This window comes from Thamnophis elegans, chromosome 2 (assembly GCF_009769535.1).
Source record: "Thamnophis elegans isolate rThaEle1 chromosome 2, rThaEle1.pri, whole genome shotgun sequence".
Taxonomy (NCBI): domain Eukaryota; kingdom Metazoa; phylum Chordata; class Lepidosauria; order Squamata; family Colubridae; genus Thamnophis; species Thamnophis elegans.
This window is the reverse complement of record NC_045542.1, coordinates 44314702-44330717: the sequence shown is the minus strand read 5'-3', so window position 1 is coordinate 44330717 and position 16016 is coordinate 44314702.

Genomic DNA, 16016 nt, shown 5'->3' with positions numbered 1-16016 from the left:
CCCATGGAGGAGGTGAAGGTAGAGTTAGACGAGTGAAAGCATTAGGAAGATCCCAGTAGCAGCAGCGAAAAGAGGGGAGGGTTAGTGGCAGACGTCAAAACGGCAACCGCAGAAGCTCACGCATCACGAAAAGTGAGCAAATGGTGACAGCATATGGTGGCGAACAGGATATGACATAGAAATTGCTTTTAATTAGGACTTGCTTTGGGTTATGGAATCACATCTCTGGCATGCTGAGGTCCAGATGCTGCTAGAAATTGGATTGGAAGTGGTGGCAGCCAAAGTTGATTTCCCTGCTGTTTAGCTGCTGCGTTCTTGGAGGACTGGGCAGCCTCATCAGCAGTGGATGGGCTTAAAGGGGCAATTAGTCAGATTTAGGTTCAATAGCAGGCAGGTCTTAGCCGTTTGCAGGCTTGCTCAGAGGAATAAGAATGGGCTCAAAAGCTGGTCTGGAGAGGCCGCAGGTCCCCTTGATTGCATTCCACTTTTTTTCTTTAACAGAAGCAATAGCATCACACAAACAAATAGGCAATCACCTGCTGTCAAATTATTCACTGGCTTTTTCCCACAGAGTCTCTCAACTACAGGTCATAGTCACGGATCATGGACAGCTGTATCCCTAACATTCTCAGTCCTAAACGAGGTGCCATTCAGTGGGGTCACTTTATTAAGGAACCGAGCATTTAAAAAAGGAGGGGGTGTTGCACTTTCTGAGTCATTATCTAGTCTTACCTTTCACTAAGAACTAATATCGTACACCAAGTAGGGGCAATAACCTCAAAGATATAGTCCCCTTATCTTCCCTCTGACTGGGATTGTGCAACAGGGTTACTGATATAACTTATTTTATGGCTTTGTGCCCGTGCGCAAACACACACACACACACAAACCAAGATAAAATTAATCAAGGTAAACATGTTGTCCAAATGCAGCCACTAAATTTTAAATAGTTTTCTTTCTTTAAAAGTGGGGTGGAGGGAACCTGACTGAAAACATAAATAATGTTCTATAAATCTCTCAAGAGCCTTGCAGGTTACATGTTTTTTTCCCTGAATGTATTTTAGAAGTTGCTTGCTTATATTTATTCTCTCTCTCTCTCTCTCCCTCCCTCCCTCCCTCCCTCTCTCCTATCTATCTATCTATCTATCTATCTATCTATCTATCTATCTATCTATCTATCTATCTAATCTATCATCTCTCTCTCTCTCTCTCTCCCTCTCTCCATCCATCCATCCATCCATCCATCCATCCATCCATCCATCCATCTATCTATCTATCTATCTATCTATCTATCTATCTATCTATCTATCCATCTAATTTATATATTCACCCCTTTCACCATGACCTTGGGTGGTGCACAACAATCAAATCAAATCAAATCTAATAAAAAATAATAACAACTGGTGGTTCATTTGATCTTTGTATTGCCTGCTCTATATTGTCTCCCTGAGTATATTGCTGTATATTCTCTACTTCATCCTGATCTCCTTTTTGTGGGGAGATGAAGGTGCCCATTTCATCCTATGAATTCTGAGCCCCAGCCTCGGTGACCACCTGTCCCCATGAAGGATTGAGTGGGAGAGGCATCTTAATGATGAGCATCTAACTGGAAGATGTGTTCTTTAGCTTTTGCAATGTATTACTGCTGAAAGGTCTAAGGTGGTTGGACACAAGCTTTGGCTGAAGAAGGTCCTAGGTTAAGGTGACCAGATGTCCAGCTTTTGGTGGAACAGTCACGATTTTCCACAATTTGTCCCGCATCCCGCGTCGTTATTAAAAAGTCCCGATTTTTCATTTTTCATTTTGGCGCGTTGCAGCTTGCTCGCTCGCTCCCCCGCCCATCCGCACTAAGCCAGCCTAGCCTGCTGCTCACTGATTGGCTGGAGTCCAGCCAATCAGTGAGCGGGCTGGGGGCAGAAAAGTTTAAGTTTAAAAGCTTTGCGCTGCTTGAGTCTGACCTCCATTTTGCCTTTGCCTTCTTGCTGCTTCAGGTAAGCAACTCCAGCGGCGGGACTCGGGAGGCTTCGGGTGGGCGGTGGCGGCCTAGCTTTCGCAAGGGAAGTCCTTCCCTTGTGAAGGCCTTCCCTAGCGAGGCCGCGGGCTGCCAGTAACCGCCGCGGCCTAGCTTTCCCCCCCGCCCCCTCTCCACACCTGCTTAGTGACCCTAGCCTTGTTATCCCTCCACAGTCCAGTCCAGTGTCTTACCTGTTCCTGCTGCCTCTCTGCCTGCCTGCTCCCTGTTGCTTCCATCCATCGCTGCGAGGATCCATCGCATAGGAGTTCTGCTGATTCTGCCTGCTGCTAAGTGAGCTGGGTTTTTTTCTTTTATTTTTTAATGTATTTTAAAATAATATTTTATTTATTGTGCATAGGATTTTTTAAAAATAGTTTTATTCTGTGTGGATTCTTTTTTTTAAATAGTCAGGAGTCATTGACACTGAATTTGCACTTTTAATAATCAGGAAGCACATATTGAGTTTCTTTGAAAGAAAATCCAATAATTTAAAAATCCAATAATTTGTTTCCTGGTATAATTTGTTTGCTTATTAGTAACCTATGACTGTCACTAAGTGTTGTAGCTTATGATTCTTGATGAATGTATTCTATTTTATTTTTCTTTATGTACACTGAGAGCATATTCACCAGAGACAAATTCCTAGTGTGTCCAATCACATTTGGCTAATAAACTACTCTACTCTACTCTACTCTACTCTACTCTACTCTACTCTACTCTACTCTACTCTACTCTACTCTACTGTATTCATTTCTATTTCAATTCTAACAAGGAGTTTAGCTTCTCTCTCTTGAAAATGTAAGCTAGCATAAGGCATTACAATGCAAGCTAGCCTTAGCTTTCAAACAGTTCATTTAGTGACCAAAGTTACAATGGCATTGAAAAAAGTGACTGATGACCATTTTTCACACTTAGCGACTGTTGCAGCATCCTCATGGTCACGTGATCAAAATTTTGATGTTTGGCAACAGCTTCGTATTTATGATGGTTTCAGTGTCCTGGGGTCATGCAATTGTCTTTTGTGACCTTTTGACAAAATGGGGAAATCAGATTCACTTATGTTACTAACTTATCAGCTGCAGTTATTCACTTAAGAACTGTGGCAAGAAAGGTGGAATAATGGGGCAAAATTCACCTAACAAATCTCTCATTTAGGAACAAAAATTTTGGGCTCAGCTATGGTCGTAAGTCAAGGACTACCTGTACATTAACCATCCTTTCTCTGGAGACAGCATGGTCATTCTCACTGCTTCAAATGGGGGGGGGGGGATGGGGTCTTGGGGAGAAAAAAGTTTTTGGTTCCTACACCTGTGGATTAACATCACATCTCCTTGGATGAGTAGCCAGGGATAGAATCTGATTCTTTTAGGTCAGTGCTTCTCAACCTTAGCAGATTCTGGGAGTTGAAGTCCACGCATCTTCAGGTGGACCAAGGTTGAGGAACACTGCTTTAGATGGAGAGAAAAGTTGATGGAAAGAATCCTAAAAGCTACTTAATGTTAACAGTAAAATAACTAGATAAAAGCAGAGATTGAGTCTCTAAATCATAGTTAGATAGTAACATTCTTCTTGCCTTACAATGAAGAGTAATGGGGACCATTCAAAAAAAACCTAGCAAGGAGGGAAGTGTGTCAAAGTATTGTGCATAGAATTTTTTAAAATGGTGAGAAATATGCCAAAGAATAAAATAATACTGTACATAATTTTTGTAAATATATTTAATAAATATAAAAGTAAATAAATGTATTATATTTGTAAATTGTAGTTATGTTGAAATAAAAAAAACATATTACATATTTTTGCATTGTATGAAAATTTTTGTTGCTCCATATAAAATTTTTAATCAAGCCCCCCCCCACCCCCCCGGTCTATGGTGTCTCACTTTACCAATCTAAAAATCTGGTCACCTTATCCTAAGTTCTTGTCAGTTCATGAGAGTTCATGACTTGGAAGACATGATAACAAGGCCAGCCAATGAATAGGCATAGCAACTAAGTCAGCCAATGAGGGCTATTTGGAAACTGAAACAGTATTTGCTGTGTGAGCAACAAGGAGACAGCAAGGAGCCTGGGAGTGGCTTAGTTCAACTGTTCTGTACTAAAGCTCTGAGTCTGTGCTGAGCTCTACACTAAACTAAAACTGAAACTGTTCTCTCCTCTGCCTATGTTTGCTTGTACTTACTACCATGTTGGAAAACCTGTTTTTGGTATTGTATATTTACTTCATGTGTCATATTATATATAAAGAGAAGTTAATGAATCCTGCCGAATCAGTTACCTCCAAGATGGGATGGGATGGCTTATGATTCAACTCTTCCTAACAGATTGACACTTACCTATGGATCTACCCCTCTCCATTTTACTCATACCCTTCTTCTGAAAAAGAATTAAGAAGTCAGGAATGTACAGTATATGTCAGTAAAAAAACATGTTTTTTTAAACTGACGTATCCTGTACATCCCTGACTTGTTTTAATTTTTCACATTGGTAAAATAATATTCCAGTCTGGTTGATGTTTTTTTCTTTTTTTGAAAAGAAATGTCACTGTTTAGCTTTACGGTTTTTCTTAATACACTAATATTTTTGTGTGCAACTTTCTTAATTTACATAATTGATCATGTAAATTGCCCAAGAAGTGTTTTCATGCAAATTATCTTGGGGGTTATCCTTTGATACATACATTTCTCTGATACAGGCTTTTAAAATGTAAATTCTGTGGATGTAAGCTGTTTTAAAAATATAACTAATGCTGTGTATATGCAATTTTCAGTAGCATGCCTTCTTTTCAGATGTGGAGGTTTTCCTATGGGTTTTTTTTTTCTGAGGGAAAACAAATCTATTCCATCTATTTTTGCCACAACAACAACAACCCTGAGAGGTGAGTTGGACTGAAAGAGAGGACCAAAGTCATTCAACTGGCTTTCATGCTTAAGGTGGAACCTGAACTCATACATAGTCTCTGATTTCTAGGCCAGGGCCTTAACCACTATACAAAACAGGCCAGTGGTTACTAGTGGTTCTGTGGGCGTGGCAGGGAAAGGAAACTGCAAAATCCCAATTCCCGCCCTACTCTGGGGCCAGCCAGAGGTGGTATTTGTTGGTTCTCCGAACTACTCAAAATTTCCATTACCGGTTCTCTAGAACCTGTCAGAACCTACTGAATTTCACCCCTGAAACAGGCTTTCTAACAACAACAACAACAACAGCAATACACAACAAACAGAATACTTCAGTGAGATTATATTGGTTTTTTTGGAACTCTGTGGCGAAAAGAGAATTTTAACCTGAAAAGTATCTACAAATGAATTATTGGAATTTTAATGAACTGCCATAATTTCAGTAGATTTTAAAATTTGTTGAGCCAATCTTCATTCATGACAACTACTTGAACAAGTCCCTGCATTTTCCTAGTATGATTTTTGGAGGTGATTTTACCCTTGCCTTCTTCCTAGGATTGAGTGTGTGTGACCAGTGGTGAAATTCAATTTTTTTTACTACCAGTTCTGTGGGCCTGGCTTGGTGGCTGTGGCAGGGGAAGGATATTGCAAAATCTCCATTCCCACCTCACTCTGGGGCCAGCCAGAGGTGGTAGTTGCCAGTTCTCCGAACTACTCAAACTTTCCACTATCAGTTCTCCAGAACCTGTCAGAACCTGATGAATTTCACCCCTGAGTGTGACAACCCACCTGACTGTGTGCCAAAGTTAAGATTAAATGTCACAGTCTCCTAGTTTCTAGCTGGGTGCCTCAACCACTAGAACCAAACCATTCCCCCCCAGCAGAAATGATCAATGGATTTATTTACAATGACCCCAACCTCTAATTTTGGAATGTAATTGCAAGGAGCAGGGCAGAAGCTGCCAAACTAGAGGGCTGAATCAGCAGAATTGAGAAATATGCAATGTTGCTCATACTTGAGCAATAACCACTTGAGAAATTCAGAGTCTCCTCAAAATTGATTGGACAAAGTTCCCTTCAGCCAAGCAACCTCCGCCCTGGGAAAACCAAGATGTGGATAACTACAACCTTACTCTGCAACTTCTTTGAGGATTTTTTTATATATAAATTGAAAAAAAAGTCACTGTTGCATTGGAAACTCCACTGGAGGGCAGATTTAGTACCACTGTCACTTGTGTCCTGTGGGACATATTAGAAAGCACTCTTAAAATATGAGTGATATTCTGTAAAAGGATTTAACATTATAGAGCATCAAACCTGTAGCCCGTGGACTGGATGGATCACACGCTGGCCATGTCCACCCCCAGTTTAGTGAACGGGAAAAAAGTTGCAACACATCACGTGGTGACAAGGTGTAGTCGTGTGTTGGACACCGCCATTTTAGAGCTTGTTGCAAAAGCTGGACAAAAACTATCCTAGCTGAAATTCTTGGTTTATTTCAGCATGGTTGCATTGTAATCTGTGATTGTAGCATCTTTTTCTTTGTCACAAAACAACTAAATTTCAGGTCCCTTTGGAGATCAGCATATCTTCCCTCCCGCTCCCTGGATGTTTGTCTACTGAATCTTTACACTGACTCATAAAACTATAAACAGATAATAACTTTTTAAAGACCAGGGTGACATGACAGTATGAAATGGCATTGCCCACAAAATGCATGTTCACTGTGTCCGTGTGATGTGCAAGGCATATTTGGGAAATGCTGAAGTATAATTAGTTCTCCCAAAACAGGACTAGTTGTATGGTAATAGATTGGTATACAGTATATTTTGATGTGACTGTTATATATACTTCCAGCTGATCAAAAGCAACAGTTTGAATCCTTCTGACTAGGTTTCGATTCACATCTTGCTTTAAAAACCATTGGAGGAGGTGGATTGCTTGAAAGGAAGAATAAAGGAGGAATCGGAAAGGTGGAAGTAAAGTTTTTTTTATTGGGAATTTAGCTGCACTCACGGCATATTTGCTTTTCCATTTCCAAACATCTGAAGCCAAGACTAAGGCTAGCAGCAGCAACTGTTTTTCCTGCTGCAAAGTTCCTCTCATCACTTCTCAGAATGCATGTCAAAAGTAATAGCAAACTGTGACAGTCAAGGAGCCACATTTTACACACCTAGGAATCCATCTTGGCAATGAATGCTCTGTTTTGAAGAAGGAAAATGGCTTTTTCTGTGAGAAAAATAAGTATTCGAGACAGGCAAGACAGAAAACTGAAAGAAAACTGGACAGCCACTTGTCAGAAATGGTATAGGCAGCGGTGGGATTCAATTTTTTTTTACTACCAGTTCTGTGGGCAAGGTTTGGATGAGCATGGCAGGGGAAGGATACTGTAAAATCTCCATTCCCATCCCACTCCAGGGGAAGGTTACTGCAAAATCCCCTTTCCTTCCCGATCAGCTGGGACTCGGGAGGCAGAGAATAGATGGGGGCTGGGCCAGTCAGAGGTGGTATTTACTGGTTATCTGAACTACTCAAAATTTCCGCTACCAGCTCTCCAGAACTGCTCAGAACCTGCTGAATACCACCTCTGGTATAGGGTCTCCTGCTTGAACAGGGAGTTGGACTGTATTTTGATTGATTGATTGACTGATATTATCTTCTGAACAGTTGAAAGGCTTTGAAATGGGGAGACTGTGCACCATAAATGAGAAATAAACATGCATTTATTGACCAGGAACTTAACCATAGTTTACCAAACAAACCACAGAAGCCTGGCTTGCAAATATCAATAAGCCATAATAAGTTTACATTTCACTCTATGGCATCATTAGTGGGTTTGCAGATCACACTAAACAAACAACATGACGTTATGGCTTAACATTAGGGACGAATCAAGTGGTTGCACTATAAATGTATCATCTGTAATGTCACTGGAAATATGTGACAGCTACTCATTTTTCCTCTGGTACAAACAGGCAGGCAGTTCCCAAGGCATTTTTTTTAAAAAAAAGCAACTTCAAAATCAAAATCTACAATTGTTTTCTCCAGTTTTCTCCAGATTTTAGCACAGGGATGCAGCCTCATTTCTAAAAAGACGAATGAAATGTGACTGAGTAACATTTGGGGATGGTGTGAAGTAGTGGGCTGCAGTCCGAAATGCCTGGGGTCGTAGCTGTTTTGTTTCCCAATTGCCTGTCCTTGGTAGGATGATGTTATTCTACAGGGAGGGCAGAAGGGTTGCTCTGAGATTCTTTGTGCTGTATATTTTCTTTTTTTCGAGACACAGATAGTGCTGGATATAAAAGTCAGCCTCGAATTAAAAGCAATGTTGGCTTAGAAAGAGCACATTATGCAAACACCGTGCCTGCATATGGCTGTGTGTTTCATTAGGTTTTGAACTTTATTGATGTAATTTAAGTTAATGCACTTATTATTTTGCATATCTGTTACATTGTATTATCCTGCCCATGATGGAGCGCTTAGATACATAAGATCAATAACTGAATGATAATGCTTGTAAATTTATATTACTAAAAATTTGCCACTCTGTGGGGTTCACTGAGATTCTTTGACAGTTTCTTAACCATCATTCGTACCATCTTCTCTGTAGGCTGTGATATCTGATTGACGTCGTATAAGTAGCCTAATGGAACTGCAGTAAGGACACGGGAAGGCTAATGCATGCACTGAAGTCAGAATTCTTTACTATGATTTATCAAGCACTTAAGTTGATCTATAGAACAGGAGGTATTTTTGAGGTTGTACATCTTGGCCCATTTTGTAGCAAAGGGCAAGGGAACTTTAGCTTTGAGGCAGGATTATAATTAAGTTATAGCTTAAAAGAACACATAAATGAGCATGGATGTTGAATTAGCCAAGAAGCCCTCATGAAATACTAGCGAATAGAACTTTTGAAGGGGCTTGAAGTTCATTTCACACATGGAGTTCCTAACATGGGCAAATGAGTCATGTAGTCAGATCTTCAAAAAAGCTGCTGACCCAGACATCTCCAAGTTAATCTCACCTCACACTTTGTGGATACTTTGCAGCTGCTAGCAGATACTTGGACCTTTTGGTCAAACCTCGCATGACAGCGAATAGTTCTCAACATTTCAGGGATGTGAAATGAAGGTTGAAGGTTCATACTTGCGCCTTGCCATTCAGCAAAGAATCAGTGTTAGTGCTACTCCTGAGACTAAGGGTAGAATAACCTCTTGTATCTCAGCTCTGTGTGCTGTTGCAAAATATTATGGTCGGTCCTGACAATCCACTCAGGGCTTTCTTGAATCACAGAGCTGCTTCTGTAAAAGTCAACAGCTTGACACTGAAGCCAGGAGCCAGCAATTAAAACTGCACCCTCTGCCAAAGACTTAATGCAGAGATGCACTACGCCTCTCTAGTCTGAAGGACACACTGGAATGCGGTATCAGAAAGTCACCTTCCCAAAAAATGTTCTGGCCTAGATCAAAGAACTGGATAGACCCAAAGATAAGATTTGATGTTACTGGATTTAAATGTAATTAAAATCAATCTGACAATCACCAGTGATTAATAAATTTTTATGTACAGTCACTAACTGTCTTACAAGGGTTCTGAATTTATATTATTAAGAACCATGAAGTTCACTGAATATATGGATGTGCTCCATGTATTAATAAACCTTCCCTTCGGTCATGCTAACAAAGTTACCATTGGGTGACAAGTTGTGGAAGAGATTTGGGAGCTGTGTCCCAAATTTTGGGCATAGTATTCAATTGAATCAGTGGAATAAATTATGGGAGAGAAACTACAAACTAACAATGTCAGCTACTTAGAAGGAGAACCTCTACAAAATGTTCTACCAATGGCATCTACCACCAGCCAGAATAGCTAAGATGTTCCCAAACTGATCGCAGGAGTGTTGGAGGTGTGGGAATAAGCAGGGAACGTTCTACCACATGTGGTGGACCTGCCCCGAGGTTGGAAAATATTGCTGCAAGACAGTGGTGGGTTTCAAAATTTTTTGGAACCTCTTCTGTAGGTGTGGCCTGCTTTCCAGGTCCACTGGTGGAACCTCTTCTAACTGGTTCGGTAGATTTGATGAACCGGTTCTACCAAAATAGGTGCAAACTGGTAGGAACCCACCTCTGGTGCAAGATAAGGAAGATGCTGGAAGAGATAATTGAGCAAAGGATAGAGCTGAAGCCAGAATTGTTTCCCCTGGGAATCTTTGATGGGAACATGGAGAATAAAATACAATACATAATATTACACATATTAACTGCAAGTAGAATTGTACTCACACAGAATTGGAAACAAATAGATATCCCCCAAGACTCGATTATAAGAAGGAAAATCTATGAATGTGCAGAAATGGACAGACTGTCTATGGAAATGAAGGAGAGGGAAGAAACTGAGTATTATCAAATTTAGAATAGATGGTATTCCTGGCTTGAGAGTAAACGTAAAACAAGAGATAAAGAGTAAAAGTATAATATATATAGAGTATTTAAATAAGGATATAACTTAGGATAGTGATATAGAGACAGATTTTTTTGTAAATAGGATTGTTACATAAAATATATACACTGATATGGAAAAGCTGTTACAAGTGTAAATTTGTGTTTTGTTTTTTAAATATTGGAAAATGTAATAAATATTATTTTTTAAAAAAGAACCATGAGGTTCATTGAATATATGGATGTGCTCAATGTATTAATAAACCTTGCCTTCTGTCACATTAACAAAGTTACCATTGGGTGGTAACAAGTTGTGGAAGAGATTTGGGAGCTGTGTCCCAAAGGATTTAGAGATTGGGTGAAATCCTAAGGCACAGGCAGGTACAGGAAATATGTCCTGAGCTGGGATAGGTCAGTAATTACGACACAAAAGCTGGTTCCCCATTAAGAAGGCATAAGAACAGCATCAAGAACAATGATATGTATGGATAAGGTAACCAGACAGTTCCGCTTTTGGCTGGACAGTCACGATTTTTCAAAATTTGTCCCGTGTTCTGCGGCGTGTTCAAAAAGTCCCAATTTTCCAAAAGAAAGAAAAGAAGCCGAATCATCAATTTTAAAAAGGACGCTGTTAAAAAAAAGTTTTTATTTCTCTGAAGTGTCATTCCCGATGTGGCGTTTAGAGGGCAGTGGTTTCCCTCCCTCTGCTCGGCTTGCTTGAAGTGCCCAATGAGGGGCGAAGCTTGTTCCCCTGCTGCGCGTGCGCACGCCAACATGTGATATTTTTGTGACAGCTGTCCGGCGGCCTCAGGTGGGTGGGGGGCTTTCCGGTGGCGGCAGCGCAGCGAGGAGGAGACTCGGTCCCGGGCCAAGCGGCTCAGCCATCGGAAGTTTTTTTTTTTTTTTGCCCGCTTCTCTCGGGTGCTGCTCTCCCTGCAGCCATGCCGTGCAAGCCGCTGTCAGCAACCTGGCCTGGGTGAGCCGAGTGGAGGCAGGCGGGGATCCAGTTGGGAGAGGCTGGTGATGGGGGTGGCTTTTGAAAGGGTCGGGGGGCATTGGGGGAAGGCAATCGGGGGAAGGCTTTTTTTTTACAGCTCAGGTGCTCCGAGCCCCCCCGTCAATGGTGTCCCGCTTTACCCATCTTAAAATCTGATTACTTTACTTATGGAACATAATAGGATCCATGTGACATGTCGCCTAACAGCATGCTGGAGAATCATCTGCAGTTCTTATTGCATACAAGCCAAAGGCATATGTTTTTTTTAAATCAGGGCAACCTGGTCTATCCAAAAATGAGATGGAGCATAATGCTTCCGCTTTAGCTTTTCAGCCCCAATCCAGGAGCTTTCGCAGGCAGTCGCTTTCATGAAAAACTATTTTTTGTGTTAAATTTTATATTTTACCAATAAAGAAACAAAGGGAGACTAGTATAGATCTATTTCAAGCCATTTAGCTCTCATCAGCTAGCCATGCCCTTCTGGGATTCAGCCCGGGTTCAAATCCCAGAAGGCTAGCTGATGAGAGCTAAATAGCTTGAAATACATCTATACTAGTCTCCCTTTGTGAGATGCAGTGGCTCAGTGGCTAAGATGCTGAGCTTTTTGATCAGAAATGTCGGCAGTCTGGCAGTTCCAATCCCTAGCACCGCATAGCGGAGTGAGCTCCTGTTACTTGTCCTGGCTCCTGCCAACTTAGCAGTTCAAAAGCACATAAAAAATGCAAGTAGAAAAATAGGAACCACTTTTGGTGGGAAGGTAACAGCATTCCGTGCGCCCTTGGCATTTAGTCATGCTGGCCACATGACCACGGAGATGTCTTCGGACAGTGTTGGCTCTTCAGTTTTGAAACATAAAATTTAATACAAGCCAAAGGCATCTATCTGGAAGGGTCTGTAGCAGGCGCCAAGGTTGATTTGTGAATATTTATGGCAACTTAGTTGCTGCTATGGAGTGGCCTTTCAGGAGGCTGACAATGATGGACTCAAATTTTACCAGCCTGCTCTAAAGCCTTTAATGCTCGACATGGAGGCTCAGTGTTCCTCCATTGTCTTTACAGCTGTTGTTAGCCACTGCCATTGGGATTCCATTTGTGTCTCTTTGTTTCCATAAGCCAGGGCTATAAATCTGTACCCTGATTTTCTTGTTTATTTCACTCATTTGAAGGATATGATTGCTGGCTGGGGAAGAAGCTAAAGCAGAAACTGGGCTGTTTGGTAGATGAATTTTCATGCTCTTCTTGACCAAAGAATAGCAATTTTGTATAATGTGGTTGCTAGAGACAAAGGTTAAGCTTTTAGAGAATGAGATGATCATTTTTAGAATGTGGATGAAAAATCATTTACAGAGCCACTGATGCTGATTTTTCCTGGATGAGAAAGCCTGAAAAAGACAGGAGTTGTCATTTTTGGTGCCCATGCAAAATAAAATCTACATTTTATATTAAAGTGTACATCTAATTTGGAATTATGACAACATTTTTTGATGTAGAACATGAATGAGTGGTTGTGGCTTCAAAGCCAAGTATTGAAAACCTGTGGCTTATTAAACTGGTGGGAATCCCTACTTTCTTTCCTCACTGGCTGAGGGGAGCTCTGCCCACTTTTTTGATTGGCCAATCCATTAGGATAAACAACCAGTTGGCAGGAATTGCATTGCTGGTTCCTTTCTGTTATTATCAGAAGGAAACCAAGTGATTTCTTCCCAACTAATAGGTTGACAGAGAGGGACAAACTTGGTGGATTAGTATTGTGAGTGGCGTTAGTATATCTATGAGTGATAATAGATTTTAGGAAGAGGAGAGGAAACTTGTTTTCCACATCAGCATTCACACTCGACATCAGCAAAAGGGAGAAGAACTATATTAGCAGATTCAAAGGGATTCAGAGTTTGTTGCAGCAATCACATCCAGAAAGCACACACAGGTAACTGATTCATCAGGATTAATCAACTTTTCTTTATATACAATATGACACATGAAATAGGTATACAATACCTAAACAGGTTTTTCCAACATGGTAGTAAATACAAGCAAACACAGGCAGAGAAGAGAACCGTTATCTTTTCAGTTCAGACTAGTTTTGAGCTCAGCACAGACTGCAGCTTTAGTAGAGGAGTTAAGCTAAGCCATGCCCAGGCTCCTAGCTGTCTCCAGCAAACACTGTTTCAGTTTCCAAACAGCTCTCATTGGCTGACTTGGTTGCTATGCGTATTCATTGGCTGACCTTGTTACCATGTCTCTGCCAAGTCATGAACCCTCATACACTGACAGGATGCACAAGTACGTATGTTTTAATGAGCAATTATTCAAAATATTCAACTTCTCTAAATGTGAGGAATATTTGTATACCAAGGAGATAGCTGAACTTGGTGCGCAAGAACTGGAGCATTTAGATTAGACTATGGTCACTAGAGGTCATGATTCTCAACAGAGCCATTTCCATGCAGGAAATGGTTTCTCAGTTGTTCTCTACGGAATTATGTATCACATTTTGATAAGTTGTTTTCCATTGCCCCCCAAATCACAAAAAGGCTGCCTCTGTGTTTATATTCCTTAAATGTCTAATTTGATGCTGTCCCTCTGCTTTCTCTTAAATTGGCTTTTTCATTGTTTAAGATTACTTTGTTGCTTTGGGTATTCTTCAGTTTTTACCTATAGTGAGTCTTAATAACATTTATTACAATTTGAATGCAATATTCCTGTGAAGGGCAGAAGCAGTGTCAGAAATACTGCATATATCAAATAAGAAAGAGTTGTTTTCAGCTCAGTTCTATCCTGTCAGTAGAAAATCCAACCTTCTTGGAAAGAAAGATATACCACAACAGGAACAAATATGGAAATCAGGGGTGAAATTCAGCAGGTTCTGACAGGTTCTGCTACCAGTTTGTAGTGGAAATTTTGAGAAGTTTGGAGAACCAGCAAATACCACCTCTGGCTGTCCCCAGAGTAGGGTGGGAATGGAAATTTTGCAATATCCTTCCTTCAGGAGTGGGAAGAGAATGGAAATTTTGCAGTATCCTTCCTGCCATGCCCACCAAGTCACGCCCATAAAACCAGTAGTAAAAAAAAATGAATTACACCACTGACCGAAATGTACAATTTATTGACATTGCAGTACCAGGAGATGCCAGAGTTGAACAAAAAGAACTGGAAAAAAAATCACAAAATGCCACGACCTGGCCATCAGAACTACGTGCTTATGGATGAAACATGTAACAGTGATACCCATTGTCACTGGGGTGCTTGGTAACATGTCCAAGAATTTTATAAGATACATCAACAAATTGCAGCTTCCTGCAATACCACCAGCGGAACTGCAAAAAACTGTGCTACTCGGAGCATCGAACATCTTAAGAAGGTACTTGGTTGATACCTAGGATGCTGGCAACAACCCATATCAACCATTAGCACCAATCAATGGTATTTGTGATGCGTTTTTGAATGTTCAGTTGACTGAGTTTCATGTTTAATGAATAAAGCATATAACAACAACAACAACAACAACAACAACAACAACAACAACAACAAGCATTCTACAAGACTGGACACCCATCAGGTTGACTGTGTGGAAAGAGGAGGCAGAGGATTGTACATTAATATAACTTAATATTAATTTAAAAAGTCTCACCTAATCCATGTTTAATTATGTCCAATCTCAAAATCCTATCAGGATTTTAAAGAAGATATTTGTAGCCTGTTGGAAGAATAGACATGTGCGCAGTCCTGATAGACTGAGATAAATCTAGTGAAGGAATACATTGGACAATATAAGCATTGTATCACTTTTTCATCCTAAAGAAACAGCACCAGCTGGGTATAGCAGTCTCTGTTCTGCTTTATTGAATGCTAGAGTTGTTTCTTTGATTGTTGAACACTAAGATATGCCATTATACAGATGCCAAATGTTTGATCCATTTATTTTACATGCTAGATTCATGTTTCACATTTCCTCACAGTCCTTTCCTCCAAACAATATACATTAAGGAGTCCTTGGTACACTCTGAGTTTGGTTGTTTTCTTGAAAATTCATTATCCATAGGCAATGTTTTCAGTGCTTGAAGGGAATGGGATTTATACTGGGATGAAGTCCACTGTCACGCCCCACTCCATTCCATAATTAGGAAAGAAGACCAAGAGACTCCATGGGTTGGAAATCCAAAGTACTTTTACTAATTATAAATGGTAAGCGAGCAGTAGTGAAGCAAGATCTGAATAATATGGCGCGAAAGCAATTGATATATGGCAAAGCCCGTTCCCCCCCTTAGGATCAAAGCTCCAGTCCAATCATAAGTCCTTCAAATGTCAGGTGTGAGATAACTTCAAAAAGACAGGCCAAGATGGAATGTGAAGGCCGTTGATGCAGGCGGGAAACACGTACGCATGCGTAAACCCCAACGACTGGAACATCCTAGAACATTCCTGCAGCAGACCTCCAGCACATCAATTAAAACCCTCCCACATACACGCCCCCCCCCCTCCCGTTTCATGGCAGCTGAAGCAGCAGCAAAGCAGAAGCTGACATCCGGCCGTCCCCCGGAAAAAAGGCTGTCAGGCCTAGAAGAAAAAACAAACAAAACAGACAACACAGAACAAAACATACAAACAACAAAGAAACAAGAGAGGGAAAGGAGAAAAGTCAAGGCTTGTCGGGATAAGCAGCATAAAATTTCCG